The sequence below is a fragment of the Sceloporus undulatus genome, chromosome 3, assembly GCF_019175285.1.
Source record: "Sceloporus undulatus isolate JIND9_A2432 ecotype Alabama chromosome 3, SceUnd_v1.1, whole genome shotgun sequence".
NCBI classification, from domain to species: Eukaryota; Metazoa; Chordata; class Lepidosauria; order Squamata; family Phrynosomatidae; genus Sceloporus; species Sceloporus undulatus.
This window is the reverse complement of record NC_056524.1, coordinates 171130549-171150531: the sequence shown is the minus strand read 5'-3', so window position 1 is coordinate 171150531 and position 19983 is coordinate 171130549. Positions and strand designations below refer to the sequence as shown.

Sequence of the window (19983 nt, the reverse complement as noted above, 5' to 3'; positions counted from 1 at the left end):
CTCTCTCTCTATATAATATAGTATATATATATATCTTTCTTTCCTCAGGGAAGGGACTCTGAAGCTTTCGGAGAAGTGCCCCTCTCACATATATGAGACACAGACAACACAGGTATATCTTCAGGCGCCTTGACATGTTCCTCGCCTTGGGGAGGGAAAGGTGAGGAAGAAGACTAAAAGGCAGGGCGCCAAAAGAGAGCAGGAGGAGGCGAGAGGGCGGGCGAATATGGGACTCTCTCTCTGTGTGTGACTCTCTGTTGTGTTTCCTCCACACACACACCCCCGAGCCCTGCTTTGGCTGCCCTTCCCTCCTTCGCCCTGAGGGCTTGCTCTCTCTCTCTCTGTGTGTGTGTGGTAGTGAGGGGGGATTGCCGAAGTGTCCAAAGCAGCCAGAGAGGTCCCTGTGACAGGAGGAGGAAGAGGAGGAGGAGAGCAAGGATGCTGCTGCTGTGGAGCTAAATATTCATACTGGGCAAAGGGGGGGGGGGAGGAGGAGAGGAAGAGAGCCTTGCGCCGCCTCCTCCCAGCCCTCCTTCCCTCTCAGCAGCAGCAGAGTCCGGCTCCCACTTGGCATCGCACCTCGCGGAGGAAGAGAAGGAGAGGAGAGGGGTCCAAAGTTGCCTGGCTTTCGACAAGGGGAGCAGGGAAGGCGGCTTTGGTCTGAGCGAGAGAAGGAGCCCCAAGGCTGAGGAAAGAAGGAGAGCCATCCCCTCCAGAAAGACCTGGGATAAGGAGAGCCATGGCCCTTGGCTGAGGAGCCTCCCCGCCTGAGGCGCCCAAGAGAGGAAGGACTCCTCACCCCCTTCCCAGCCAGGTAAGGAGGGACTTCCCCTGGGGGCCTCCGCAGCGGAAAGGAGGCAGTTCGGCACCGCTTTAAATGCGGGTCCTCTCTCTCTCCCCAAATCCCCTAAAGTTTGGAGTTTGAGGGTGTTTTTAAGCCTTCCAAAGAGGGACGACAAAACCCATCATGAGTCCATAATGTGGGTCCAAACTGGGTTGTTTTCACACTGGAGACACGCCCCCTCTCCTCTTGGCTCTGGGTGGCATCCGCACGGCGGGAATCAACCCCGGTTTGACCCCACATGGTTCCAGGCTGTGGGACTCTGGCATTTGGAGTTGTGTTGTGGCCCCAGAGACCTTCTTTGGCACATTCGGCTTCCAACAAACTTGTCAGGCAGACAACGGGGCTTTACTTGGGAGAAAGCGTTGGGAAGAAGGAGACCTGAAAACCCCCCAATAAAGGCAGGTAGACCCACTGTAAGGGCTTTACAATGTATTGACATTCCCCTTTTTCAGAACGGAAAGCATTAGGCTCTAATGCAATGGGGCCAGAACGACAGTCCTCTCCCATACAAGCTGCAAAGGCTCATCGGGAAATAGTACAGAGACTGAGGAGCCCCATCCCATAGTATTCCCTTTGGGTCTCCTCTCCTCTCTTCTTCTTCTCCTCCTCCTTCCCTCTCTCGTCTCTTCTTCTACTTTCTCTTTTTCTCCTTTCCTCTTCCCCTCTTCTCCTCTCTCCTCCCTTCCTCTCTCTCTTCCCCTCCTTCTAAAGTTCTTTTCTTCAACGGAGGGGGATAATGTTACTGCTTTCCGTCGTCCAGTAATTATTATTATTATAATAAAATAATAATAACAACACCATATATTATTTATAGCCCGCCCAATCGCAAGGAATCGCGGCGGTTACAGCAATAAAATATATTACAGTATCTCCAGCATTCTGAGCCTCCTTGGACCAAAGACGACGAGAGAAAACCCAGTGAACTCACCGGGATTCTAGGAAGCGGGGAGAAGATCGGTTGCAGGGGCGAAGCGCTTTCCTCAAGACTTGGCCACCTGTTTTCATAGAATCAAGAGTTGGGAGAGACACAAGGGCCATCCAGTCCAATCCCCTGCCATGCAGGAACTCTCAATCTAAGCATCCCCATTGACAGATGGCCATCCAGCCTCGTTTAAAGACCTCTAGAAAGGAGACTCCACCACTCTCCACTGAGGGAGTGCGTCCACTGTCGAACAGCCCTCACTGTCAGGAAGTTCCTCCTAATGTTGAGCGGAATCTCTTTTCCTGGAGCTTGCATCCATTGTTCCAGTCCTGTTCTCTGGGGCACAGAAACAAGCTTGCTCCCTCCTCAATATGACATCCCTTCAAATATTTAAACAGGGCTCATATCACCTAACCTTCTCTTCCCAGGCAAAACACCCCAAATATATTATTTGATTAATAAAATAATATCCCCCAAAGGTAGCCGGTGTCTGCTGCAGCAAGCAAGTCTCCTGTGGGCTAGTGAGCCCCACTGCAAAAATGACCCAGCCTGATGCCACTTTAACCGCCCTGGCTCGCAGCTATGGAATTCTGGGATCTGGAGTTTTGTGAGAGATTGTCACCTCTGTCTGATACTTTCCATCTAGGATTCCATAGCCTTGAACCAGGGCAGTTAAAGCGGTGCAGGCTAGATTTTTCAGCAGTGCAGCCCTAGGCACTTAGATGTGTTAACACATTGAAAAAAGTGAATAGCAACACTTTCAGAGTGCAGGGCAATATCTACTTTTTGTGGCGGTTCTGAAATAAGTTTCTGCAGCGAAGGGAGGTGGCTTTAGTTTTTTGTGGGTTTTCGGGCTACGGGCCATGTTCTAGAAGAGCTTATTCCTGATATTTCTCCTGCATCTGTGGCTGTGGATACTGCTTGAAATACAGGCAAATCCTATGATCAGCAAGTTCTCCCTCCTTGCCAAGTTCTTGCGACTTCCAAGACTTTGGAAGGCTTAATAAAACAATAATTAAAGGGAATATCATCGCACCTCCTTAATAGGGACAGGAGCATTGCAACAAACATCAGCTTTAACTCTTGTCGCTCAAGGCTATGGAATCTGGGAGTGGAGTTGTTGTGGGGGACCAGAGCAGACTCTGGTCCCCAAAACAAACTCCAACTCCCAGAATTCCATAGCCTTGAGCCAGACAAAGAGTTAAAGCGTTATCGGCCAGCCAAAATGTGCAATATACTTGTTGCAAGCTTTCGAAGCACATGGTTTCTTAGGCAAGGAATCCTCAGAGATGGCTTTGCCACTTCCCTCCTCTGAAATATAGAGTATCTGGGGAATCTCATACCACTGACTTCTGCTTTGAACCTGTGGCTGTTCTTTTCTCTCAATCTGTGCCTGTTACGTGGTTTCCGACTTATGACGAACCTATCAGTGGGGCTTCCTTGGTCAAAGTTCTTCAGAGCAGGGTTGCCAGGGCCATCTGAGGCTGAGAGAGTGTTATTTGTGTTTCTTACTTTACTTTAATATCCTGATGTATTGCAATGTGTTTACCCTACCCCCAATGATGGCACTTAGTCTGGAACCCCCCCCCCCTTTCCCCAAAACTGTTTCTGCCACCTTTCTCTCTTGGGTTCAGTCCCTCTTGCTTTGCTCTGGGTCTCTTTCCTCTGAAGAGGGAGGCGCAAAAGTCTCTTTCCTCCCCTGGGTAAGGCCTTGCAGGGGTTTCTCCACGCCCTCCTAGCTACGCATCGGATCTAGTTACAAAGCCTTGTGTAACCCCACCCATGTGTGCCGCTCCAGAGTTGTTCCGTGCACCACCTGTGCTTAGCATCACTTTGCAGGAAGGATGCTCGAATAGCATGCCTTCACATGCGCAGAGGTGCCTTTTAAAGCCACCCAGTCAGGTGCCTGCAAGTCTGAGTCTGGACAGCTGCCTGGACGGAGGGTCTCTCTCTTGCTTTTAGGAAGGCAGCAGTAACTTTGCCCTGAAAAGTACAATAACATCCCAAAAGCCACAAAACTGCAATACCTTTATTGGTCAACCAAATTCACAAAGTACATGATGCAAGCTTTCAGAGCTCCATTGGCTTCTTCATCATAACTCAAAAGCGTTAGCAATCAAACAGGAGAAAGAAAGAAAAAATGATGATGCTGGAGTCATAGGTCTACATTTTACCAAGATGTTGTTATAACTGTTTCAATTAAGATGTTATAGAGGGACCAATTCTGTGATTCACTGTTCTCTCTATAACATCTTAATTGAAACAACTATAACAACAACTTGATAAAATGTAGACCTATGACTCCAGCATCGCCGTTTTTTTCTTTCTCCCGTTGAACCACAGAATTAGAGATACTTGGAAGTCTGTTGCTCTTATATATCTTTGTTCTTTTATGTTAGAAGATATTGTTTTTCGTGTTTGTTTTTGTAGGCATTTGTTTGTGTATGTGATGTATATGTTTTTTTTACGTTATTAACAAATAAAGCTTTTAAAAAAAGAATAACAGACTTGGAAGAGGCTTCATGGGCCATCAAGTCCAACTCCCTGCCATGCGGGAATACACAAAGTATGCCCAGCAGATGGCAATTCCAGCCTCTGTTTAAAACCTCCAAAGAAGGAAACTCCACCACACTCTGAGGGAGTTTGTTCCACCGTCCAACAGCTCTTACTATCAGGAAGTTTTTCCTAATGTTGAGGTGGAGTTTCTTTTCTTGTATTTTGAATCCATTGCTCCAGGTCCTGTTTTCTGGAGCTGCAGAAAACAAACTTGTTCCATATTCAGTATTACATCCTTTCAGATATTTAAACAGGGTTATCATGTTCCCTCTTAATCTTCTATTCTCCAGGCTAAACATACCCATCTCACTAAGTTGCTCCTCAAAGGGCCTTTCAGCATTTTGCTAGACCTTTCATTATTTTGGTCACCCTCCTCTGGACTACATGGATGTCCATATAGGCAGAGGCTGTTACTCTTCCTTAGCCATGCAGGCTCTGGAAGATGAAGAGTAAACTCTAGGAAGTAAAATCTCTCTCTAAGAAGGAGGACTGAGTGTTCATCCTGTTGTTTCAGTGAATGAATTTGAACTCATGGTGGTTCTTTTTTCATATACCTCAAGCGCATACTTCCAGGTGGTGGAGACAGTAAAAGGGATAGATGGGTGGGTGGGGGATTTGTAAATAGGACACAAGTACATCTCTGGGTTGAGAGCTTTGTTCCACATGGTGGGATGTGTATGAAGAGAGAGTTAATACTTTTGCATGAATGATCCCATATTAAATATATTTCTTCTAAAATGGGGTTCTATTAATTTTTGTGGAATTTAACATTTGAATAAGCATCTTTGGGTTGCTGTCTCATTTCAAGTTACAGTTTGGTTCGTTTGTAATCTGTGTGCGAGAAGTGTCATTTTTAGCAATAGCCAGGGGAGTCCAGGAATGGAAGGGAGTCAAATGGGGAGGGGCAAGCTACAATTCTCTTTCCCCCTTCTGATGCTGTCTATCCCCAAACAAAGCCTGTAGGCATGGAAATCTTTGCACAGTGTTTCAAAACAGCATCACCAAATTGTTTTGACCTGTTTTGTTAAAACAAATCCAGCTGTGCATTGTTCCAGTGATCTCTGCTTTTTACTCTTCAAGAAGTACTTCTTTAAAAGAAGTTGTGTGTGTGTGTGTGTGTGTGTGTGTATACACCTTTGCCTTTGAATGGGAGGTATACCACTCTGTGTGTACGCGCGTGTGCATGCCTTGAAGGCACCTGTTCACTTACAGCAACCCCATTAATTTCATAGGGTTTTCTTAGGCAGGGAATATTCAGAGGTGGTTTTGCATGCCCCTTCTTCTGAAATATAGCCTGCAGCACCTGGTCTTAATTGGCAATCTTCCTTCCAAATACTGCTTAGCTTCCAAGATCAGATGGGATCCTGTGCCTTTAGGATATCTAGGCATACAGAATAAGATATAGCCTTCCCCATTAGGCTCTTTAGCTGTATACTTTTGAGGAAATCTCTGAGTGCTGCTGCTTCTGTTGAGGGCTAGTCTAAGACTCTTTTCTTCCTGAGGCAAAGAACAGGTTGGCTCTGTGCTTCACTACATGTTCAAGAAGTGACTGGACTGGCATTTGGATCTTAATTCAACAGTAGCAAACTGATAATAATATTGTGCCACAAATAAAACCAGCTGGCTAGTTTGGGCTGAAGGGTAGGAACAAATGGGGCACATCTCAGGAAGTATAACTGGGGGCTGGCACTGCTTCTGTTCAGAGCATTTGCCACCTGAGGTAGTTGCATATTACAGTATGTGTACATATATTACAGTACCATCCCTTTTCATGTAATTATGATTGTACAAGAATACTGCACAGACTACACAACCTTTTCACATCACATAATAACCAAAGTGAGCTGCAGATTAAACCTCCTGTATGAAGAGAGCAAGACCAACAAAATTTCCACCAGTTAAGTGGCACACTAGAGTTCTGTGCCACACACCAACACAAAAATCAATGTGCATTCTTGGGTGTGTTTTTCATCTGTATGCATTTTTGCATACATGCTCTTATTGTGTGATTGTATGAAGTGTGTTTTTGTGCACATTTTTCTAATGTATGAATTTTTCGTGTGCATTTTTCTCTAAATAGGTGCATTCTGGAATGCCTTTTGGTACTGTGTGCATCACCTGACAAGCTTCAGAATATTAGGGTTTCTGACTACAAATTTCATGTGAGTTCAGGCTGAGTTCAGGGAGGTGGAAATTGGGTATTAAAATCTGAAACTTACCCTGTGTGCTGGTAGGGCTAATTCTCTCACTGCCTTCCAGACAGGTGAAAGCAGAGAACAAAAAGTTTATGTGTGTACATGTGGCAAAGGAAATTCAGACAAGGAAAGGGGATGGGATCTTGAAGCACCCTGCATTTTTCTAATTAGCCATTTCTTGGCATTCTCTCCTGTTGGAAGTGAGAGGAAAAGAGATTGTAAATATACAATTAATGTTCACAGTGTGATGGTTGAAGAAATAGGCAGGAAAAGTATAAGATTATTTATTCAACATAACAGCATCTGCAAAACATTTTCATTCTCCAACATGTTTATATAAATGGTCCACATTTGCCAGTCTTGACTTTTCTCTGTTGCACTTCTTACCACAGCCACAACTATAGAAAATATTTGTTTAGGTACACAGGAGGTGGACAACCTCTGCCCCTTGGACGAACTTGAAAAACTCCATATGCCATTAGTCTAGACCTTTAGAAAAGAATGATTTGTTCCTCTCATAGCAGCCTGCTGGGTTGAGAAGAACTGTTTGTATCTGCATGTGCTCATGCTGGAAGAGCAAGGGATATCAGAATGGGAATGTGTGGGGTGGCAAAGAAAGAAAGAAAGAAAGAAAGAAAGAAAGAGAGGGTGACCATGTCCACTGCTGGCTTCTGTCTTGCCTGCCTCCAGCATAGAAGAGACAACAGATTAGCTCTGAGGGGATGCAGCTCTTGCAAGATGGGTGTGTGTGTGTGTTTGTATGTGGGAGAGTTTCCCACTCCCAATGAAATGTGTAGTCCATAATTCACTTAAAAGCTACATCATTTTTATTTATTAATTTATTTTCTTGCAGTAGATTAGGACAAAACAAGTGTGTTTCTGCCTTGATCACTGTTGTTTCCGCAGCATTCAGGAATAGACTTCATTTAATTTAAGGAGGGTGGGATTTAGAGACATGGGAGAAAATCATGTTGGCAGGTGCCTTCATTTATCTTTACAGGATCACAGCCAATTTACACTTAAGGGACAAGGTTTGGTAGTCAAGGTTGAGAGGCCATAGCATAGTTTTACATAAAGTCTATTGTTTTACTCACTGCAGCTAGCTTTACAGTGTAATGCCAGGAATGCAGCAGGCTCCTCCAGCCCACATATCTCCATCATTTCCTTGTTGAAGCCTTAGTCCTTGACCCAGTCCAAAGATTAGGGCAAAGGAGAAATATCAAGAATATTACTCCACTTTCATAAAATTAGTCCTACTGAGACATCCTCTTCTCAGTAGGTTGATATCTTGTAATGCTTGTGGAGAAGGATTCCTGTGTAGCCCAGCTGGTGGAGAAAGAGAGCTTTGTACGTCTTCTAATATGACATTCCTTCTTACTAATTCCTGCTTTGATTCAGAGCTACATAGATAACCCAAAAGAGGAACAGGCACTGACACCAGTTAGGAAAGTCATCTCCATATGTTTTGGGCCATTTCATTTAGTATATCCAGATCATACCTTGCTTACCCTTCTATACAAATTTTGTTTACTGGTGTCTAGCTTAAAAGCATGGCCATGATCTGAAATGAGATGCCCCATCCCTAAACTATGAGCAATATGCATATAAAAATGGAAGGGCAGTTATTTATTTGAACATTTATAGGCTGATCATGGGCTCTAATAATACTTCCAGGACATATAATAGAGACTGCTGCAGACAGAAACTTCTTCGACGAAGATCTTATCTAGGCTAATGGCTGGTTAAAAATTATATTTGTGAGATGCATATCCTGAGTTATGGTGCCCCAAACTATGTCCTATTAGATGCTTTTAGGTTTAGCAGAGGAAGAGGAGAAAAACTCAGTCCTAGAATTAAACACTTACTCTTTGGCATGGGAGTCTGAGATCTGAACCCTCAATGCTGTGGTTGCAAATTTGGATACAGCAGCAGCTTTAAATTGTTTTCTGAACTGGTGCTTATATTCCAGTATACAAGGTAGGCAAATGCAGGTGGGGAAATACTGGCATATCTTCTTCTATGAAGCCATATTTTATGTTTTTAATTCTGCTATATTTTTTGGGGGGGAGGATCTCAGAAATAAAAGCTATGACTTCTTGAGCCTTTGTTAGTTTTCAGCTGTTCATGACAGGTATATATAAAAAAGGCCAGCACTGGCCAATGTAGGAGGCAATGGCATAATCAGCTAGTTCTCTCTGCTCTCCAAACCACTACCTCTGCTATCCTTTATGAGTAAGAATGCTTGGAGGGCTAAAAAATGTGACATTCAAATCTGAAGTACTTATTCAATCTGCATCTGTACCTTTGAATCAAACAGAGTTCTAGGAGCTGCAGATGAAGAACTGAGAATCAGCTTCACACTGATATAGGAAGAGAGCTTGTTTACAGAGGATATTTAGTAGTAAATGCTGCCAGACATTTCCCCACACTCCTGTCTCGCTCACTTGAAAATTTCAATAGATGGGCTAAACTAAAAGAAAGGAGGGCCCATGTTACTAAGGGAAAAAACAGATCAGCAATAAGAGCCAGCTTGGGGTGGCATGAGGGCATGGTGACCCCAATCCGGCCCCATGCTGCCCACCTAATCAGATGGTGGGCAGCGTGGGAAAGCTCCTATAGTGCAGTGAGCAGATGCTGCATGCCACAGGAATGGAGAAGAGCCGCAGCGGTGGCGAAAGGGGCACCCCTTTCCCCGGTGCTTTCTGCTGCTCCTGTTTGTGCTGGGAAAAGGCCAGATTAAGGCCGAGGCATGTGGTTGCCACGGCCCTGTTGTAGCACACAAAGGGGTGGCATGATGCCGCCCCTCTAGGGCTGTCTGTTTTCAGCCTATCATGTGACGTCTGTACTGATCGCACTCAGAACTATATTTTCCTGTTAGATCCTAAGTGAATACCTTGTCAGTGACCTTTTTTTCTCTGAACTGAATAGGTGCACTAATAGCAGGCAAATGGGTGTCAAAAGGGAAATGACAGTGGGGTGAAAATAAACTAGTTCTTAAAAGATTGAAATCTGTCCATTTGGGTTCTAGTCCACAGATTATTCAATGTAGTCCATGATAAATGATTAATTGTTGTACTGTAATCTATTAGTCAGCCTTTAAGTGGCCACATGATTCTTTACAACAGATGAACATGGCTATCTCCATTGCGTAATTATAACATTTAAGAAGTTTAGCCTGTAAGAACTCACTTGGAAGTGTGGTGTTAAGAAATCATTCCTGATTACCTAAACAGAAGGATCTGATTTTGCTGCATTTCCTCAAAGTGATATGCTATTTCTAAATTGATTACACTTTCTCCTTTTCTCATGTCCTCATTTATATATGCTTGGACAGGAGTAGAGGAAGGATAGGGAAAGGGCTGAAATGAAGCTGAGCAAAAAATGTGTGCAATTTTTTGGCTGTTCACAATTCTATACAAATTCATACTTAACTTTTAACAATAATACTTTGTACATACAAGGAGGCTTTGTGAGAGTTGGCACTTGTCTCTCACACCAAGCCTTGGAATAGGTGGGGAAAGAAATCATTGCAGATGCTTACTGAAGCATCTTGATGTGAAATTATTTTACAGTCACTTCCCCTATGGTTTGAGTGTTAGACCACAGTTCCGGAGACCAGGGTTCGATTCCCAGCTCAGCCAGGAAACCCACTGGGTGACCTTGGGCAAGTCACATCCTCTCAGCCTCAGGGAAAGGCAACGACAAACCTCCTCTGAAGAAAGTTTGCCAAGAAAACCCCATGATACGTTTGCCTTATGGTGGCCATAAGTTGGAAATGACTTTAAGGCACACAACAACATAACTCGAAGGCCTGTTACAGACTGCCAAAATAAAGCTGCTTCGAGTCTCTTTGGAGGTATGCTATTTAAATGATGCATGGGTCCTAAGAGTCCGGAGGTCGCACCAAAGCCACACTCCATTCCTAAGCATAAAAGTGCAGCTTTGGTGCAGCTTCCGGACTCTTAGGACTCATGCATCATTTAAATAGCATACCTCCAAAGAGACCCGAAGCAGCTTTATTTTGGCAGTCTGTAACAAGCCGAAGTTTCTTTACTTGTATTAACCTGAGCAGTAGTATCCTTTTAAGAACACATTTTTGTGTGTATCAAGTTCCTAAAGGAAAAGTGCACAGAAAGATGCTCTCTTGAATTTGGTGAAAGAGAAGCACTTAGTGGATGTTCCCTTGGATAAGCTTGCTAAAAAGTGAGAAACTTCCAGTAGTGTTGCAAGTTTCAGCTATCTGGATAGGCTTTGGGGCTTTTAAAAACAGGGTTCTAGTTTCTTTGAACCTTTTATTTTCATACTGCTTTAATGATCTCTGTGCTTAGAATGTGCTACCCATCTTGAAATCTAGAGATGTGATGGTGCTAAATTCAAATCCATCCTTTCTTTTTTTTTTCTTTCTGACTGGCTAAACAAAAAGAACAAGAAAACTAGCAGTCTAACCCTTACATTTCCACACAGAAATAAGATGTGGTTGCAATTATCTACGTTCTTGCCTGGGATAAATATTCTTTAATTCAGTGGGAATGGTTTCTGAATATGAATGTGGATGACAATGTAATTTTGACCTCCATGAACTTGACTGGATTATTGATAGTAGGGAACAAGAGGCTCTTCTCTGAAGAAATGTTGGACCACATTCCCTTGGTGTTGTTTTCGAGCATACTGAATTTAGCCACTTGATATCGGACCATATGGCTTGTGGTTCTGGCCCTGACAAAGCATACTGCTAATAGCATTCTCACTTGTCAGCCTGCTTTCTAACATCTCCCCACCCTTACAACCAGAGTTTAAATAACAAAAATGCTATTCTGATAAATGTACTTTCCAGGTGAAAACCATAAACACACTTCCTAAGAAGAAAGTCTAGTTAAACTTTTGGACTTCTGGGCAAACATGTTTAGGTTTTTTAAAAACAAACAAACAAACAAACAAACAAACATATTAATCCATGAGTAGAAAGAAGATTCACAGTTGGGTAATTACCTAGATCTAATGAATAAATGAACCAAAATGAACCAAAAATGTTTGCTTTTGAGTTCTCCAGAACTCCACATTCGACTAAGGTGTACAAAAAAATAGGTGATATAGAAAAATTAGAAAAATTTAGGTCTGTTGTTGTGAGCCCTGTAGTCATGATGGAGATGGAATGAAACATTTGTAGGTATATAGAATTCAGGTTACATGTATCTTACTGGTTGTATAACAATGATTGTATAACAATAATGTATAAATAGCATATAATAAGCGTGTTGTTGTTAAACAGACACAGAATCCACTTACACCTTTTTCTGGGCCAAATAGTAGGCTAAGCAAGTTTCAGATTTAGGGGTAGGTGAGAAATTCATTAATTTCACATTTTAATACCTAATTTGCACATTTCTGAACTCAGCCTGACCCCATATAAAATTTATAGTCAGAAACCCATATGTTTTGAAGTTTGTAATGTGATTCATGCAGTACCACAAAGCATTCCAAAGGCACCTATTCGAAAAACATGCACATAAGAATGCATACATTATAACAATGTGTACAAACACACTTCATGCAAACACACAATAAGATCATGTATGCAAAAATGCATACAGCTGGCAAACACACCTATGAATGCATATTAATTTTTGTGTGGGGGTGGTAATGTTGCATAGAATGCTACTATATCACTTAAATGGTGGAATATTTTTTGTTAGTTTAAATTTCAAATCCTTAAATGTAATTGGTTTTTTATTCACAGTTCAAAGAGCCAGCTGGAGTATGACTAAGCAACTGAGACTAGAACATTTCTGTACCCCAACATAAAATTCACATTATCAATGTACACTTGTTCACACCACTAGATGTGGCTACTAAAGATTATGGCTACATATTATTTCTACCAGCAGTTGCTTGGGAACATGACTGAGAGGTGTGCTGTTGCACATAGTTGCTGCTTCTTGGGTTTCCATAGCCTGCTTCTGGCCCTTTCACAGGCACCCGGGAGGTCTAAGAAACAAAAAACAAGCAATGAGATGGTCCTCTGTTAGATTATATGTGCAAATGACCAGTCAGAAACTGTTATGACTCTGAAGTGGTTTAGTGAGACTGATTCTGTAAAATATCAGAGGACATCCTAGCCTCAGGAAGGTGACGAGAGGAATAGAATCCCTATATTTCCTGTCCCAAAACATTGCCTTACACTGCAGTGAGCAATTTGTGGCCCTCTAGATACTGTTCTCCTTTCAGGCTGTCAAAATGGCACAAATGACTAAACTAGGCATGCAAGGATAGATAAGCTAGTAAAAATTATTGTCAGCTACTAATTCTAGTGGACACATTTGAAAGACTTTTTACTGTATATCTTCCCCAACCCCCTTGAGGGATATCCAGAACTATCATTGGACAATTTTTTAAAAATTCCCAGCAATAAGATTACACCAACCCTTTGAACAGCTCCTTGAAGAGCCTCTGAATGTTTTAAATCTTCTAGTGTAGAATGGAAAAAGGAAGTCCACTTTGGCTGTAATGGAATAATCAGTCTGCTATTATGATTGCATGAGGCTGTTTTTCTTCTCTTGTTAAAGCTGCTTGGTATGTTGGCCCAGAAAAATAAAAATGAGGTTTTTGCCATAACCCATATCTTCTTGGCTCAAGATTTCTAGCTGAGTGTCAAAAGTTTATTTTGTGAGATCCTCCTGAGGAGAAACATGATGCAAAGATTAGCTCAAGGTGAAGATTAGATAGTTGTCTTATCTCGTTCCTTTATGTGAAATTGCTCCAGCACAACAGCTGTATTGGGGTTTTGTAACATGCACCTGCTTTACACAGGTTTATGATGGGGGGGGGGAGTAATACTAGAAAGAAGTTTGAAATATCTGCAGTGTATAGGGTAAAATGTGCCGCAACAATGAGCACATTTTTTTAAATGTGGCACACTCAAATCCAATTACACACACATTGGAGATGGTCAAGAGGGCTGTCCCTTGGTTGCATTTCACTCAGAATTCAGTTTATTCTGCTACATAATCCCCACAGGTTCAAGTGTGATAAGTCTCTTGTTAAGTCAGTGCTTCAGGCAGTGATCAAGGGCACACAGCTGCATATAATATGGGCAGCTGTTAGTTGGATCTTTCTCCTGTCATAAGGAAGAGAGCCTAATATTCCAAAACCGCTATATGCTAGTTGACCAGATTGCCTACAACCACACAGTACTGCTAAGCTGCATGCAGGTTGACCAAGATAACAACCCATGTTAAAGAGAAACCGTTGCATAGTAGTGAATGTATAAAGCCCTCCAAATGCTCTCTCATGTTTGCAACATTTGTCTTAAGTGCACTCCTAGAATGAGAATGGCATGGTCAGCAGTTGAATGATATGGGGCAGTTAGCAGATATGATTTTTAAGCTTAATTATAGATTCCTATCCGAAAGCCCTCAAAATGTAGAATTGGGGGTTATAGAGTAATTTATTAAGTACCAACTCCAAATGTTTTTTGGGCGGAGGGTGGACCTCTCCTGCTTCTGCATGCATTGCACTTAGGTGGGGGCATCATTTCCGATTTCATTTGTGGATTTGGAAGAGTCATATTCTTTTTGTTGTGCACCTTCAAGTTGTTTCTGTCCTGAGATGAACCTGTCAAGGGGGTTTCTTGGCTATATTTGTTCAGAGGAGGTTTATTGTTGCCTTTCCCTGAGACTGAGAGTGTGGGTTTTATGGACAAGCTGGGAATCAAACCCAATATTCAATATTATAGAAGGGTGGTGTGTACTAAGAACATTTGCTTTTTCTTTTATACCTCATAGCTGCAACAGCAACATAGAACATTAATTTACCAAAAAATAGAAAAGTATTTACGACATTTATATGAATATGAAGTATGTAAGTGATTAAAAACCATAAGAATTATGACATTGATATATGAAATACACAAGTGCATTAAAATGTTCATAAGAATAGTTCCTTTTTGTGTAGAACCAGCAAGTTGGCCAAAGAGAGAGAATGTTGAGAAACAGTCCTTCTTGGCACTTCTGTACAAACCAAAGCCCTGCTGTTAGAAATGACAGTTATGTAAAATTAAGTTAGAAACTCTTGCCATGCTGTAAATAGTCACATATCTGCCAGCAATGTGGAGCACAGGTGTGCTTTGCTTGCAGTAGAAAGAACTATCTATTCCATAACAGCTTTTAAAGAGCAAGTATATTGGGAGCCAGCATGATGTAGTGGTTTGAGCATTGGACTATGACTCTGGAAAACAATGTTTGGCTCCACTCGGCCATGGAAACCTACTGGGTGACCTTGGGCAAGTCACACCTTCTCAGCCTCACAGGAAAGCAATGGCCAAACTCCCACTGAACGAATTCTGCCAAGAAAACCCCTTGATAGGCTCACCTAAGGGTTGCTGTAAGTCAGAAGTGACTTGAAGGCACACAACAACAACAGTGGTGGTTAGTGAGGTTTTAGTAGGTGAATTCAAAATCTGAGATATGTCTGTAGGAAAGAAGGCTATTTGGTAGTGTTAGATTCAGAAATAGATTGTCAATGCTGTATAGTTCCTAGTTAAATATGCAACATAAAACAGACTCCTGTGCCAATTATTTTAGGCTTAATTGTTTCTTCTTAAAAATATCTTGCATATGGTGAAAATTTAATGTGTCATTTGGAGAAACACTTATCTAGCAAGTTTCTATTTGATTAGTTGATTCACACTCTTGCCTAAATCTTATTGTTAGTTGTGATTAGGGTAGACCCACTGGATTAATGTGATTTACCTATGTTTTGACTAACCATTCAGCAACTGATTGAACAAATCTATTGTAGTTGAAACTAACTAACAGGATCCCAGTCTCTGTTTTCTAATGCTTAAAATGTGAATCTCTACTATTTATTAGAAAGGCTTTTAAATATGTGGGATAGAAGATAGGAAGAAATGTCCAATGGAACTGAAGAGAATTGTCCATGTCATTTGCAACCACAGATAAGTCTCGATGGCTTAGACAGCTGCATTAGAGTGAATATATAGAACTCACTCTATTTACAATGAGTATAGAACAAAAACAGTTTCTTCTTTTCATTAATTCAAACCAGTTTCTCCCTCTCCCTCTTCATGTAACTCTCTGTTAATTCTAGTCAGTGTTTTTTTTAATTAGCATCCAGCATGCCCAGCCAGTCCATAAACTTCTACTGATCCACACCTATATAGGGTTCTCTGTGCTGAAGTGGACAATGTTTGGTGTTCCAAATGTTTTGAAATAGCTCCCATCAGTTCTAGCCACCTTAATCAATGGTGAGGGATGATGGGAGATGAGGTCTAACAACATTCTGGGGGGGGGGCTACATATTTTTGTCCCCTATGCTATGTATTTGCAGATAATTTTCCTGTATCCCAAGATGCTGACTAACCAAAACAATTGGAGAACTGGTTGACCTGTTACAGTGGACATTTTATTAAGGAGTAAACCTTAATGACTAATGGCTTTTACTCACAGGGTGCTCTAGTCCTGTTCATAGCCATCATAGCTTGGTGTCTGGTTACTCCTGTAGATCCAGTGGGACAAGCTGAAGCGATATTGCAGATGAGTGTGGCCATTCAGATTGTTGAGTGAAGTCATTGTCAGCCTTAAAGAAGGAATGTAGGACCTTTGTGATGAAACACGTTGGATCTCTATGTAGATCTGCATATTAATGGAAACTATCTCCTGCTTTTAACATTGATCACACAGGAGTCTGACAAGTAAGTAATGGGAAAAAATTCTAGTAGCAATATTTATAACCAATAAATTGGAGCGAGGTTCCATTATGGTACTAGAAGAACCATGAACCTTGTTGCATGAATCCCATTGTGGGAGAAAAGCAGGATATAAATCCTTGAAATAAATAAATAAATAAGTCTTGTCAATTTCCTACCAAGCTCGGCCCCTTATGATGTATCATACAAATTCCAGAAGCAGCAAAGCATTTACAGAAAGCAATGGATTTTTCATATCTAACCAGGTGCAGGGCATAGGTCCAATCTAGTGATGTCACCAGAGAACTGTGTCTAATGCCCCTGACTACAGATGACTAAATCCCCCCTGTGGTCATTGGCACATCCAAATAAGCAGAGTGGCTGTGAGCTGATCGCAGATCCAGAGGCTCATCACCTGCAATCCTTAATTGGCCCAGTGATTCTAGGCACTGCTGAATGTAGCTACAATTTACCCTATATTGTAGAGTTACTGTGCTGGAAGCTGTTTATGCAGAAGATCTTCAGACGCAGGGACTGAATTTTGCTTCATACAAATGGCTGTATCAGAGTTGGGTGGCCAGATGAAAAACAGGGCTCCTGAAACAACCCTTAATAACTGTATAGATATCCAGCATGATACTGACTTTCTGTACAGCTATTGAAGTGGCAGGAGTCCTGTTTTCCTTTGCATCCAGCCACCACACTATCAAGTGGATGCAAATCCTATCAATTGAATCTCCCCCTGAGGCAAGAGGTAAGGAAGATGTACTCTCACTTTTTAAAAGCTTGTGTTGTCACTGGAATAAAGATGTGATTTAGGCCTCAGCTGCTCTGGCTCCTGCACACAACAGAAAAATGTAATTGTACCTAGGGAGAGTGTCAAGTTAAAAAGAAGAAACAGCAGCCAAACTGAGGCGGTATGGTTTACCAGAATAAAACAATTAAGAATAAAAGAGTTGGCTTGCTGGTTTATATTGATTCAGGTGCAGGGCATAGGTCCAGTCTAGTGATGTCACTAGAACTGTGTCTAATGCCCCTGATTACATCTGACTTTTCTTGAGACGTCAGATCTGGCCATTGTGACACATGCTTTAGTTAAATCCCAGTTGGATTATTGTAATTCATTCTATGTGGGGATGCCTTTGAAGAGTGTTTGGAAGCAGTGGCATCACTGGGGGGGGGGGGGCAGTGGTGCAGGCCACACTGAGTGACACCCAAGAAGAGGGGTGACACCTGGTCAAACCTCCCCCTTCACACCATCACCACATACTATTCCTATGTGCTCCTATTCCCATGCATGCTGTCCCCTTGTGCTTGCCTTGCATGTGCCGTCCTTTCATTTTCCTCATCAGGAAAAGGACAGGGTGGAATAGGTGGGGAAGGAGTGTGCACCCCGGAAGCGGCACATCAGAGGCCATGCCTCCTGCACTAGGTGGCACCAGGTGCAGGGATGCTATTGTTTGAAAGCTTAAACTGGTCCAAAGAGCTGCAGACCGGTTGCTAACTGGGGCTGGTTACACAACACTCTTCTTGCATCAGCTCCACTGGCTGCCAGTCTGTTTCTGGGCACAAGTCAAAGTGCTGGTTATGACCTTTAAAACCCTAGACAGCCAAGGTCCTGGTTATTTGAAGGACCATATTCTCCCTTTTAATCCACCCCATGCTCTGAGATCTGCTGGGGGCCCTTCTCTCTGCCTGACCTCCCTCAGGTACATCTGGTGGGAACATAGGCCTTTTCAGTGGCTCCCCCCCCCCCGACTCAGGAGCTCCTTTCCCAGAGGTTAATCTGGCATCCTCCCTGCTTCCTTTTGTAGACAAACTTCTGTTTTGATAGGCATTGATAAATGACTGTATAAAGTCCATCTCACCCATACAATGATCTGGATCCTGCTAATTGTGCTGAGCCAGTGTGGTGTAGTAGTTTGAGTGTTTGAATTGTGACTCTGGAGACCAGGATTCAGTTCCCCACTCAGTCATGAAGCCTACTGGTTGACCTTGGGTAAGTCACATGCTCTCAGCCTCAGGAGAAAGCAATGGCAGACTTCTGAACACACTTCCTCGGAGTGTAGTGGAGTCTCCCTCCTTGGAGGTCTTCAAACAGAGGCTGGATGGCCATCTGTCGATGATGCTTTGATCTGGATTTCCTGCATGGCAGGGGGTTGGACTGGATGGCCCTTGCGGTCTCTTCCAACTCTATGATTCTATGATTCTATGAACAAATCTTGCCAAGAAAACCCCATGATAGATAGGTTCAGCTTAGGGTCACCATAAGGCAGAAATGACTTAAAGGCACACAAGAACAACAAATTGTTGTGCTGGTGTGCATGTGTGTGTTCTAATGTTGTATGTTTTAACAAGGATTTATTTTTTATTGCTTAATTTGTTTCTTAACTATTGTATCTTGTGGGATTTTAAGATTTTTTAAAAATGTTGTAGCCACTTTGGGACTGGGGAAAAGGCAAGACAGAAATAACAGCAGCAGCAGCAGCAACAACAACAGATTAATTGCTAGGCTTTGGAAGAAAAAGACCTACTTAAAGTTTCTTAAACACTGAAGGAGAGAACAAGAACTTAGTAAAGACTGTTTTTCAGACAAAGCCAAGAGTCAAAATCTTCTAGGCTGATCAGATGCAAAAGAGCACTGTGATCCTGCCCTTTCAATAGCTGTAGAGAATAGAGAATTTCATCTGGTGTCACTTGCTTGACGAGCTGCTGAAATCCTTTCCTCTATGGAATTAATACAAGTGTGAGGGCCCTGTCCTTTTTTCCATCTGGTTACCCTGATTAGCAATATTCATTCAGGACCTGTGGATGATTAGGGGTCAAGCTGGCACTGCTGCTTAATTATGTAAATCACCATAGTTGTGTAACCTAGGAGCTGGTGTGCTTGACATAGCATAGGTGTAAAATGATTATCATGTCCAGCTCTGTTTATAATTTGGGCATTCTATATTAATGAAGCACTTTTACAAAATCATAAAGCAAACACCAGACATTACCATATTACTAAACACTAGTGTGAATACTAGACATAAGTGAGGCCAATCCATCTGTGCCCAAATAGGATTGTAGCTGGCACTCTGTGCTGCAGAAGTAACTTTAGCCTCCCATGTCAAAAGTGGATCAAGAAGTATCCCTGTTCTGCAATCCCATTCCTTCAAAAGGAGTGAAATATTGCCTAGTACAGCATGCACAATACTTACTTGAGCTGATTAGCTGTCTGCCTATAAATACTTGCTTCTCATCTGTAACTTCATTTTATTGGCCTTCATCACCAGAGCTACACTGATGATGTACAGCCAGCCCTCCATAGCCATGGATTCTGTATCCATGGGTTCAACAATCCATGACTTGAAAATATTTTTAAAAAATAATTCTAAAAAAGAAGCCTTGATTATGTTATTTTATGTAAGAGGCCATTTTACTACGCCATAGTATATAATGGGACTTGAGCATCCATGGAGTTTAGTATCTACAAGGGGGTCTTGGAACCAAACACGAGCGGGTACAAAGGATCCACTGTACTTATCTTTAATTCACTTGAATTGGATGCAAATAGGAGAATAGTGTAAAAATAATTAACATAAAGAGCACATTAATGACACCAAGTGGAACCCTATGGATTAACCCACTAAGCAGCTCCATGTAGATATGAAATAATATCTTGAATCCTATAGCATACATGTAAATCTACAGTGCCATATAAATAAAGCATAATAATAATAATAATAATAATAATAATAATAATAATAATAATAATAAT

At 42.1% G+C, this 19983-nt stretch overlaps 1 protein-coding gene across 9 annotated transcripts in view; it reads left to right on the top strand.

Moving 5' to 3' along the window:
- The first annotated feature begins 593 nt into the window (after positions 1-593).
- CDH23 (cadherin related 23) overlaps positions 594-19983 on the top strand; it is a 568554-nt gene continuing 549164 nt past the window's right edge. For all 9 annotated transcript variants that reach the window (XR_006102875.1, XR_006102876.1, XM_042457557.1 and 6 more), the window contains exon 1: positions 594-814. The gene's annotated coding sequence lies outside the window, so the exon portion shown is untranslated. The remainder of the gene's footprint in view (positions 815-19983) is intronic.